Source organism: Benincasa hispida, chromosome 6 (genome assembly GCF_027475165.1).
Source record: "Benincasa hispida cultivar pf3 chromosome 6, pf3_genome.v1.1, whole genome shotgun sequence".
Lineage (NCBI taxonomy): Eukaryota > Viridiplantae > Streptophyta > Magnoliopsida > Cucurbitales > Cucurbitaceae > Benincasa > Benincasa hispida.
Genome location: NC_143483.1, coordinates 50,977,199 through 50,988,100, shown reverse-complemented (window position 1 = coordinate 50,988,100; position 10,902 = coordinate 50,977,199). Strand labels below are relative to the sequence as shown.

At 35.8% G+C, this 10,902-nt stretch overlaps 1 long non-coding RNA gene across 1 annotated transcript; it reads left to right on the top strand.

The window, feature by feature from the left end:
* The first annotated feature begins 6,277 nt into the window (after nucleotides 1-6,277).
* Nucleotides 6,278-7,983, top strand: LOC120079532 (uncharacterized). The gene is made up of 4 exons (XR_005482255.2): nucleotides 6,278-6,690; nucleotides 6,780-6,852; nucleotides 6,932-7,006; nucleotides 7,751-7,983. It is a non-coding gene; the product is annotated as an uncharacterized LOC120079532 (long non-coding RNA).
* Nucleotides 7,984-10,902: the final 2,919 nt, after the last annotated feature.

Below are 10,902 nucleotides of genomic sequence, written 5' to 3'. Positions count from 1 at the left end.
GGGCCAAATAATTGAAGTCGCTCGGGCTCAACCCAATTCAAACCCATGGTGAAATTTTGGGTTAAAATTAAAGATTAAGCTCAAGCCCAGTATTTCGGCCCAACAACAAATGGACCCAAACCCAACTTTAGCCCAAACCCAATTTGGACCCAATAAAGTAATTAGACCCAAATCCATGTAAGGCCCATGAGAAACCTCTGTAAATAGAGATTTTTATCTCTTCATTTGGAGGAGAGAGGGAGGAAATGAAGGCAAAATCTCTCAGAAGATCTGAAGTTTGAAGCTCTAAGGATCTAAAAAACATAACTCCTCCAAAGCTTTGAAGATCAGAAGACACTAAAACTCTGAAGATTAGAAGACATATCAAAGCTCTGAAGATCAGAAGACACTGAAGACATATCAAAGTTCTGAAGACCGAAGTACTTTGAAGATACAAGCATCTTGACCACACTTGAAGACTGAAGTCCTTTGGAGATACAAGTATTCTGAAGACCGAAATCCTTTGAAGATACAAGCATTCTTCCAAGACTTCAACTCCAAAATCATCACGCGCTTCGCTTCCTTAAATCAAGTGTATGCATTGACTGAGAGAGAATTAGAGGATTAAGTACTAGAGATCGAACCGCATCGCATCAAATCAACATCAACACTAACACTAACTTAAGTTCAACTCCACGAAACAAGTTTCTCCGGAAGCCTCATGCAAACACTAATCCTCCAAAAAGATTATCAAGCCCAAAGACCGATCATCCAAGAAGATCAATAAGCCCAAAGGCCGATCGTCCAAAAAGATCATCAAGCCCAAAGGCCGATCAACCAAGAAGATCAACAAGCCCGAAGGCCGATCAACCAAGAAGATCAATAAGCCTAAAGGCCGATCATCCTAGAAGATCATCAAGATCAAAAGTCGATCATCCAAGAAGATCAACAAGCCCAAAAGCCGATCATTCAAGAAGATCAACAAGCCCAAGGACGACCATCCAAGAAGATCATCAAGCCCAAAGGTCGATCACTCAAGAAGATCAACAAGCCCAAAGGCCCATCGTTCAAGAAGATCAACCAGATTAAAGATTATAGTTTATTTTGAAAGCATCAAAATACTATGTATTAAAGATTATACTCACTTTCCACAAAATTAATACAAATACAAAGAGTTCCATGAAATAAATTTCTCTTGAAATCTCGTGCAAAAAAAATTAGCACGCCCAGTGGGATATCTATACCTCTTATCTCTCTCTCGTCATCTAAGTCAATAAATCTACAAATGGCACTAAAGAAAGCTGCATCCAAAGCTACCGTCGCAAGCGACACTTACATAAGCTCTGTCACGGAACAACCAATGGAATCTCCTAAAGGCAGGACCGTTATTAGAGAAAATCCCTTGTTCGATAGCTATGTTTCTGCTACTGATCCATTAGATAAAGAATCGCACTTCGATGCAGTATCTGTCATTGTGACTGAAGTAACGGTTAAGTTAGCCATGACAGAGATGGAAAGGAAGATTTCCTAATGAAAGTTGTAGAAGAGCGAGATAATGAAATTACTGCTTTAAGAGATCAAATACAGGCTCGAGATACTGCTGAGTCGAATCAATCTCCAGCTACAAAAGTCAATGACAAAGGAAAAACTGTCTTATAGGAAGACTAGCCACAACAATCTACTGTTGTCACTATCCTATCAGTTTAATAGCTGTAAGATATGATTACAAACTCCATAAGGGCTCAGTATGGAGGACCATCACAATCTTCTTTTATGTACTCCAAGCCGTACACCAAGAGAATCAACAACTTGAGAATGCCAACTGGGTATCAACCTCTAAAGTTCCAGCAGTTCGACGGAAATGGAAATCCGAAACAACATGTTACTAATTTCTTTGAAACTTGTGAAAACATAGAAACTAAAAGAGACCTGCTAGTCAAGCAGTTTGTCAGAACCTTAAAAGGGAATGCTTTACACTAATACACTGATTTGGAGCTAGAAGTGATTGACAGTTGGGAATAGCTAGAAAGGGAGTTTCTCAACTTCTTCTATAGCACAAGGCGCACCGTTTGCATGATGAAGCTGACGAACACAAAGCAGCGAAAAGAAAAATCGATCATCGACTACATCAACCGATGGAGAGCTCTAAGTCTAAATTGCAACGATAGATTCACTGAATTATCTGCAGTGGAGATATGCACCTAAGGCGTGCACTGGGAACTTCTCTACATTCTGCAAGGGATAAAGCCTCGTATATTTGAGGAGTTGGAAACACGCGCTTATGATATAGAGTTGAGCATCGCCAACAGGGGAACTAAAGATTTCCTAGTTCTTGAAGGGAAAAAATACAAGAATGAAGCCAAGGGCACTGAAAAGATCGTGGATTGTGCCACAAGAGGATCTATGGTCGTTCAGATGACCCCGCTGAAACTTTCCTCCAAAGAAAAAGAAACAAAGTCTGAAAGAAAGCATGATGGCGGCCAGAAGCGTCGCCCAACTCTCAAAGAAAGACATGTGAAGGTTTGTCCATTCCCGGACTCTAATGTTGCCGAAAATTAAATGATCCTAACTACTGTAAGTATCATCGAGTCGTTAGTCACCTGATTGAAAAGTGCTTTGTGCTGAAGGAGCTAATTCTAAAGTTGGCTCGTGAAAAGAAGATTGAGCTGGAGCTTGATGAAATACAAATCACGTGGCAGTAGCGATGACTTCAAGTAGTCTATTGTGGTCTGTCGCAGATAGTCGGTGAAATTTTATCATATTTGTAAATATTTTGGTTCATTATTCTATATTTGAAAATAACCCTAAAAATAATTAAATAAGATACTTCTTATTGAAAGTTCACAATTTATTAGGCATTTCCGAAAATTTAAGAACTAAATAGATACAAACTTAAAAGTTAAAAAAAATGTAGTGTAGCTTTTACATAAATTTAATTAAAACATAATTAATTTTCAAATTGTTTTTAAAACAAAAATCTTATCCTTAGCACAATTCAAAAGAAACTAGTAATTGGAGGGTGACTTAGAAAACCAAATTTCATAAGACGGAATTTATATTTATTAGACATTCTTGGTAACCATTTCGTTTTCTATTTCTAATTTTTGAAAATTATGTCTATTCTTTCATTTTCATACCATGGCTTACATCTTTTTTAAATGCAAGAGTTGAATTCTTAGCTAAACTCTAAAAACTAAAACAAGTTTTTAAGAACTATTTTTTTAAAAAATTTTTGGATTGGTTTTTAAAAATATGAGTAGAAAATAGATAACAAAATAATAAACCTAGAGGTGGAAGGGGTGTTTGTATGTTTAATTTTCAAAAATTAAAAATAAAAAATTAAATGGTTACCAAGAGACCTAAATGTTTTTTTTTCCTCCGTCCTTCCTCTCCTGGGTAGAATTAGTTCTCATAGTTGCATTAGCCATTTTTATCTTTGTGGATGTTTTGGTTTTTTATTTTTTTATTTTTATATATTTTATCTTTGTGGTTGTTTTGGTTTTTTCCTTTTTGCTATATGTTTTAGAGTCTATTCGGATTTACTAAAGTTTTTCTTTTCCAAAAAAGTTATTTTTATTTAAACTCTTTTGATCAAAACTGTTTAAAATACACTTTGAAGGTGTTTCAAAGGCTATTTAGAATAGTTCCCAAATACTTCAATTTTTTTTTTAAAATGACTTACTTTCAAAATTGAATACTTGAAAAATTAAACCAAATGCACCCTTAATGAGTGAATTATGAATGTATTGGCATCATAAATTGAAAAATTAAAGATTAAAGATTACAAAGAATGACATATAAAAGAAGATAGAACAAAACATATCTCATCAAACTCTTCTACATGCATGACCTTGAAGAAAATAGTAACATTAGTGTTCAACAAATTTCTTCAAAAGACAACTTGATAGACTTGTTTACAAAGGCATTACCTACACCAACGTTCGAAAAGTTGGTGCATAGCGTTGGAATGCGATAACTCAGAGAACCCAAGTGATATATTCATGAGGAGAGTAGAAATATTATACTATTTTTCTCTTGAATATGGTTTTTTCCATTGGGTTTTCCTAGCAAGGTTTTTAATGAGACAGTTATTAAAGTATATAAAATAATAAATATTATATTATTTTTATATGTGTTGTTTAGAGATTTTCAGAGAAATTTAATTCGTGGAATTTTAACTTTATATTTGTATTAATTTTAGTACAATGAATACAATCTCTAATACATAATCGTTTGATGTTTTCTCTAAAAAAGTAAACTCTAATGTTAAGCTTGTTGATCTTCTTGGATGATCGACCTTTGAATTTGATGTTCTTTTTGGAAGATTGACTTTTGGGCTCGTTGATCTTCTTGGAGTAGTCTTTGGGCTTGTTAATCAGTTTGGATCACCCCGTGGCTTGTTGATCGACTTGTGAACTTTTTCTTAAGTTTGAAGAGATTGAATCTTCAACTTGTAGGTTGTGAAGATACAATTAATTTGTTGAAGTCTTCAAATCTTTGAAGCTTCAAATAGTTTAGATCTTCGGTTCTTAAGAATTTAAATGCTTCAATCTTCAAAACTTGAGAAGCTTCAGTTTTCAGCACTTGAGAGCTTGAGCACATTGGTTTTCAAGACTTGGGAGCTTCAGTATTTGGATCTTGAGCTTCAGTATCTGATCTTTAGAGCTTTAGAGAAGTTGTGTTCTTCTGATCTTTAGTGAGCTTTGACTTTCAATTCTTCTGACTTCCCCTCTCAAATGAAGAGGTAATGCCTCTATTTATAGAGGTTTCTCATGGGCCTTTCATGGGATGAACCCAATTGCTTTATTGAGCCCAAATTGAGCTTGAGCTAAAGTTAGGCTTGGACCCACTTGTCGTTGGGCCGAACTATTAGGCTTGAGTCCAATCTTTAATTTGGCCCAAAATTTTAACATGGGCTTGAATTGAGTTGGGCCCGAGCAAATTTAATTACTCGGCCAAATCTAACGTATAATTTCCCCTGGGCTTGGGTTTTCATTGATGGCATGACAACTTGTGATTTGCCAAAATTTCTCATTCAACAAATGTCCATTTTCAAGATTTATGCATGTCTATGTAGTGAATGAATCTTGAACAAGATAATTTGAAATCAAAGTATGATTTTGACTCCTTTGATTTGATGTATCATCTTGATCAAAATATAAGAAATTAGCTCAAAATTTTGAAATTTGTTTGCTCGATACATTTTAGGTCAAGTAAACAAAAGGTGAACTTTAGTCCAAGTATTCACTTTCTATTTGGGAGTAAACTTGAACTAAAATATAAAATTTATGCTCCACTTTAATTGTAAATTGAATATTTAAGTAGCATCTCAAATTCTAACAATCTTTTTTTTTTTTTTTTTTTTTTTAAGATTTGGAGTATACTCAATTCTTCGTGTGAATTTGAAGTAGAATTTTGGCTTCGTCTTCCTCTTTTCTTCAACTTTGATTTGGAGAAGCTTGGACTATGCCCATATTTGGGTTTGAGGCAACAATTAAGTTACAGCGAAATTTTGACATTGGATAAAATTTTGTGGGTTTCCAAATCTTAGCTTGAATTTGGAATATGATTTTAATTTTATTTCAATTTTGATTTGGCATGAAATTTGGAGTAGGCCAAATTTTCACTTGAGAGGAATTTAATTTAGAATATAATCTGAATTCTATCCAAAATTGGTGTTTGAATTTGAATTAAACGCATCAATTTATATACAGAATGGAACATACCCAAGATTTTATGTAAAATAAAGAGATGGGATATTTACATTTTGCTCCAATTTTAATAATTTGGAGTAGCATTTGTGACTATTGAGGTTATTCCAAAGTTAAACACTTGAGTTTTACTCAATTTAAATCTGAATTTGGAGATTAATTGGGATAATTTCAATATAATTTTGACTTTGCCCAGATTGTATCACGAAAAGAAGATCCACCATCGAAAATTTGAAGGATTTGGGTGAAAATATATGAGTTAGTTATGATTTGATATTTTGAGGGGTTGCATATGGTCTTAGTTTGTAACCTCCCGCACATTTTTTTTTTATATACTAATGTAATTTCAGTAACGTTATCCTTGGTAATTCAATAATTGCTTGGTCGAAGGGAATTTTTGGAATTTTGGATCTCAAGTATAAATACGGGAATTTAAGTTTGACGGAAAAATTAAAATTATTAAATTTTGAATTTTAATGTGAAGATTATGGCAGGAATTAATTTTCCTTTCGAAACGGAAAGAAATTATTATAATTACACTTTCCTTTTTAATTATTATATTTTAAAACCCCATCAATCCTACATTTATTATTATCTTTTTTTTTTTAAAAAAAAAACCCCACCAACACTCTCCTTCTTCTTCCTCAAACGGCAAAACCCCCAATTTTTCCTTCTTCTTTTCTCCTAAACCCACGAACGCTGTTTCCCTAACTGCCCAGTTCTCGCCGCCGCGTTTCCCTCGCTACCATTCCGAACGACTTGCACCTCCCTCACTGCCATTCAGATCCGAACGCCGCGCTTCCTTCACTGTCTCATCAGACCCACTGCCGCGCGAGAGAGATTCCTCGTCAATTGCAGCACCTCACCAACTCAGATCTGTCCAGTTGCCGTTCCCTTGCACCTCACCGGCTCAGATTCGACCAGTTGCCGCTTCTTCACACTTCGCTAGACCCAGAATCGTCGTCGGCCGTCTTCCTTGTCTCCGTCGGACCTGTTCTAGGTAAGGTTGTGGTAGCTCGGTTCGGTCTCTTAGCCATTAACGTTGGGTTTCGTCATTTTGATTCATAGTTGTTGGGTTTTTATTTGAAGGTGAGTTTTAGCGAAACTTGAAATTTAGAGGGAGCACCGTTAAGGGAAATTGGAAATGACCTTCATCCTTTGGGTAAGTTTTTGAATATTTTGGACTTGGGTCTGAAGTGTTGCTGTTATGGTTAAACTGAAATTGTTTGAGTTCTTTTCAGTGTTAGGGCCGCTACTTCTAGTTGCCATTATAATTTGGCCGTTGGAGCTTCGTTATCCATAAAGTTTCGATTGAGGTAAGTAATCTTACCACTAGAACTGCCCACGGGCCAGGCTTTAGTTGTATGCTAGCGTGATGAGTATATGTTATGGTAAATGTTAGCATGTTGATTGACAGTATGACCTGAATCAAAGTATGTTCTGGCACGAGTTCTGATTTGTTTACATACAAACCTAAGTACTTGATCGTTAGTATGTGATAGTATGTGTTTCCATATGTCGATGTCTGATCTACTGGTGTTGAGGCATACTTGCATGTTGTGGAATTATAATGTAAGGTATACATGAATGTTGTATAATATGTTGTTACGAATCATGTGTTTGTGATGAAGCCAAGGATTTTCATGTATGTTTTAGAATTGTACAATATTGATTCTTAGAATGTTGAGATTGCGTGAATATCCTTATTGATTAGTTAGATGCTCACCAGTTTGTGTTTCCTTCGGGATTCACCAGTTTTGTGTTTCCTTCGGGATTCACCAGTTTTATGTTTCCTTTGGGATTCACCAGTTTTGTGTTTCTTTCGGGATTCACCAGTTTTGTGTTTCCTTCGGGATTCACCAGTTTTGTGTTTCCTTCGGGATTCACCAGTTTTGTGGGCATACTTAACTACAATAGGATAGGACTCAGTCTCTTGTTTGTTTCATATGTTTATGTGCCATATGCGGGTATCTAGAGGATATAGATGCCTAGCCTGACCCTAGTGGTAGGGTTACTTACTGAGTATTTCATACCCATTCTTTCTTATGTTGATGTTTCAGGAAAAGATAAAGATGTACTGGCGATGGCGCAACGGAATTCGTGATCGTGTCACTGGGACTAGATCTTTTCGCTTCCACATCTTGAAATCTGTTTTTTGGTTTTACTGTTTAAAATTTATTACTAAGGATTATTTTTTTATATGCCTTTGATTAGCCTTTAAGAATTTTGGTTACCCTATTAACTGTTTTAACAATTGCATTTAATAAACGCCTTATGAACTTCTTTTGTTTAATTAGCATTTATTTCAAATAACTGAGCGTCGTTTTAAACTCTGTGCATGCATTTATTTTAGTAACGACCTTACCTGGGGTCAGGTCGTTACATAGTTTCTCTTCTGCCAACCAAAAAGAGAATAACTCCACTTGCATTCTTGAGTCTTTCATGTCCACATATTTGTATGTATATCAGCTTACACATCTGAACAAGGCTTTATAACTCGTGAGTCCACTTTGGGTTTATTTTTTTTTAACTCACTTCCTTCCTTGCACTTTTTACTTGAATTATCTTCTTCCTTTTTTTTTTTTCCGACTTCTTCAGCATACGAAAACTTGATCTTGAAGCAGAATTGGCTGAATCATATTGTCGAAATCGGCTTCTCTTTTCACCTTAATTGCCATCATCGGAAAATCCCTCCGATTTTGCTGCATTTTCTTTTGTAATTGTTACCGACACCCAACGATTCTGCCATTATTGTCTGCGTCGTCTTCAGTGGTGGAATGCCAACCGTCTCCTCAACTTCTAGCCATTTTTTTTACCGACAACTATTATTGAGACCCACAAGTCACTGTTGCTCATCGAGGTCATTCGTCGTCGCCCGATGCTCTGGTGCTTGATGTGTAGCTGGCGACTGGACCAATATTTTATTTCAACCTTAGAGAGGTTTGAATGATCCGCCGATCGCACTGATATTTTATTTCGACCTTAGAGAGGTCTAAATGATTTGCGATTGCACCAATATTTTATTTTGACCTTGGAGATGTTTGAATCGACTTTTGACCTTAGAGAGGATTGAATCGAATTCCACCTTTGACTTTGTGCCTCCCGCATCAGATTTGGCTTTGTGACTTGAGCATCTGACCTGACATCGAAAAAATTCAATATTAAGCATGATGCAATATTGGCGAATCCTTCACATTTAAACTTGAAGAAGCCTCGACAAATCCTCTGAACTTGAGCTTGATGAAGCATCACCGAACTCTTCAAACATAAGTTTGATGAAACATTGGTAAATCCTCCCCACTTGATTTTGAAGATGCGTCGTTGAAGCCTCCATACTTGAGTAAGCAAAGCGAAACCAATCATATCATACTTGAAGATGAAGTAGAGCCATCCACACTGAACTTGAAATGAAGTGAAGCAGTTTCCAATCTTGAACTTTGAAGATGGAATGCCACTTTAAGTGAGCGTAGCCCCAATGTTGAAGATGAAGTGCTAGAATTTAAGCAAATGATGCCTTAATCTTGAAACGAGTGACAACCAACACTTGAGGCTTATTTATTTAAGATAGCGAGGACAAGATCGATCTTCTTTAGTGAAGACCTTTTTTGTATGCATTCTATTTGTGTAGTTTTGTGCAAAGTAGCGTATTTCTTCAATTTACTGTATCCTGTCTTACTAGGGATGGACATCTTGAATTTGTTGCCCTGCTCCCAAATTGTTGGTATGCCCCCATTTAAGATGAAAATCTTTAATTTGGAGTTTCATTTTTTGCATTGAGGATTAACAATATCAACTTTGTAATGCCACAGTTGGGTGGTCGTGGCATCCCTATTGTTTCGTGACAGTATTTTCCTAACTGAACTTAGATTTCTTTAAGTTGCCTACATACCCTTGAAGTAAGAGATCAAGTCATAATGTAGTTCAATTTTTTTTTTTCTTTTTTGCCATTCACCGTTTAAACTCATATGGGTCATGGGTCAAGAGCAACATGCAGTGTAGGCTCTTATAATAAGGAGCTATTACATTTGTATTTTAGAAGTTTTACTTTCATCATGGCTTTGATCCTCTTCTTCATTTGTAGGATTTGCCAATATGATGAGTTTTGGCTTAACGACAACCTCCTCTTCATTCGTGAAGGGACAAAACTGTGACTTTTATCGTCATTGTTTCCTTCACAAAATGATTTTGCCTTCAAGGTTCTCATCTTTGTTTCATGTTGATCGCTTGTTAGTTTGAGACAATAAAAAACAGATGGCAAAATTCAATCTCTGTTTGATGTGAAGACACTTAGCCTTTTTAAAGCTGAAGTTCGAGTGAAAGGCAACATTAAACATTGATTTTCTTCTTTTCTCGTTACTATACCCAATCTTTGGAAGATTGAAGACCGAGTAGTTGTAGGCTTAATACGATAGAAGACAGAAGTTCTTTGCTTGATTTCTTTTGAATGATTGGCTTCTTCGACATTGATATGATATGAACTTGTAAAGTTCATTTGATTGCAACATTTGTTGTTATTGTAGCATACTTTGATTGAGTCGTTTCATCAACTTCAAGCTCAATTTTTCCTTCTTGAGTTAATCTTAGAATTAATTCTTTTAGAATGAAACATTTTTTCACTGGTTGACTGATGACTCGGTGATATTTACAGTAGTTTAGATCATCGACTTTTTGCATCTCTTTTGGTTTTTAGACTCAGGAAGTTGAATCAGCCGGGTTTTTAGTAGCTGTTCTAACATGTCAGAAATGTCAGAATCAGAAAAGGATAGACTTTTTCTTGTCTTTCTTGTAAAGTTAAGTGACGTATTTCACATCTTGACACCTTTCAGGTTTCTTGTCTTTTCCTTTGAAGGATGATTTAAGAGAGGCTAAATTGACATCTTCTAAAGTCGTCTCACCATCATTTCCTTCATTCTTTATGTTAGGGACTAAAATGGTTTTGTCTCCTCGACTAGCAATACTCAGTTCCATATCATGGGAGGCGAGTAGCTAACTCTTCAAAGGTGCGAGACCTTATATCTTGAAGAATGTAAAGAAGTCCCCAATGCATGCTTGAATGCACATCTCAACAACAGATAATTTGGTGAGACGGTCTTTGCAATCTAGACTTGCATCTCTCTAGCGATTTATGTAATCAATAATGAGTTCACCTTTTCGTTGCTTGGTGTTGGTAAGCTCGAACATACTAACATTTGCCTATGCTGAAGAAGCGGTT